Source organism: Lampetra fluviatilis, chromosome 45, assembly GCF_964198595.1.
Source record: "Lampetra fluviatilis chromosome 45, kcLamFluv1.1, whole genome shotgun sequence".
NCBI classification, from domain to species: Eukaryota; Metazoa; Chordata; class Hyperoartia; order Petromyzontiformes; family Petromyzontidae; genus Lampetra; species Lampetra fluviatilis.
In genome coordinates this window covers 7,567,294-7,568,328 of record NC_136319.1, presented here as the reverse complement: position 1 = coordinate 7,568,328, position 1,035 = coordinate 7,567,294, and positions in this window count along the sequence as shown.

Below are 1,035 nucleotides of genomic sequence, written 5' to 3'. Positions count from 1 at the left end.
TGAGAAGACTTCTATCTCTTGAAGAGTAACATTATTATATCCATAGAGATATCATAGAGAGCAGAAGATATTTGGGCGAGCGAGTGTGTGTGTGTGTGTGTGTGCGTGATAGCCTATTGGAACAGAAGATCTACAGGATAGAGTAGAATCGATTGGAACAGAAGGACATCGCATTTCAGAAGGTCTATTGGAACAGAAGGTCTATAGGATAGAGTAGAATCGATTGGAACAGAAGGACATCGCATTTCAGAAGGTCTATTGGAACAGAAGGTCTATAGGATACAATATAATCTATTGGAAGAGGAGATAGACAGGCTATAAGATAACCTATTGGAACAGAATATCTACAGGATAGAGTAGAATCGATTGGAACAGGAGGACATCACATTTCAGAAGGTCTATTGGAACAGAAGGTCTACAGGATACAATATAATCTATTGGAAGTGGAGATAGACAGGATATAAGATAACCTATTGGATCAGAATATCTACAGGATAGAGTAGAATCGATTGGAACAGAAGGACATCGCATTTCAGAAGGTCTATTGGAACAGAAGGTCTACAGGATACAATATAATCTATTGGAAGTGGAGATAGACAGGAGGTCTATTGGAACAGAAGGTCTATTGGAACAGAAGGTCTATAGGATACAATATAACCTATTGGAAGAGGAGATAGACAGGCTATAAGATAACCTATTGGAACAGGAGGATATATAAGACGTAATATAACAGAGATCTTTTGGAACATAAATAAAGAGGGTCAAACCCTATTGGAACGATTTATCTACGAGGTAGAATATCGGTCTGTTGTGACGGAAGACGGGACATACGCGAGTTCTGTCGGAGCAGTTGACCAGAAGATTTCTTGAGGTGGAGAGACATCCAGTTGAGAAGATCTGGAGATATCTACCCGGACATCTGCTGAGCTGAAGTTTACCAACAAAATCAACATCATCAACAACAACAACACCGCCATCTCCACATCATCTTAAACATCATCATCATCATCACCACCACCACCACATCATCTTAAA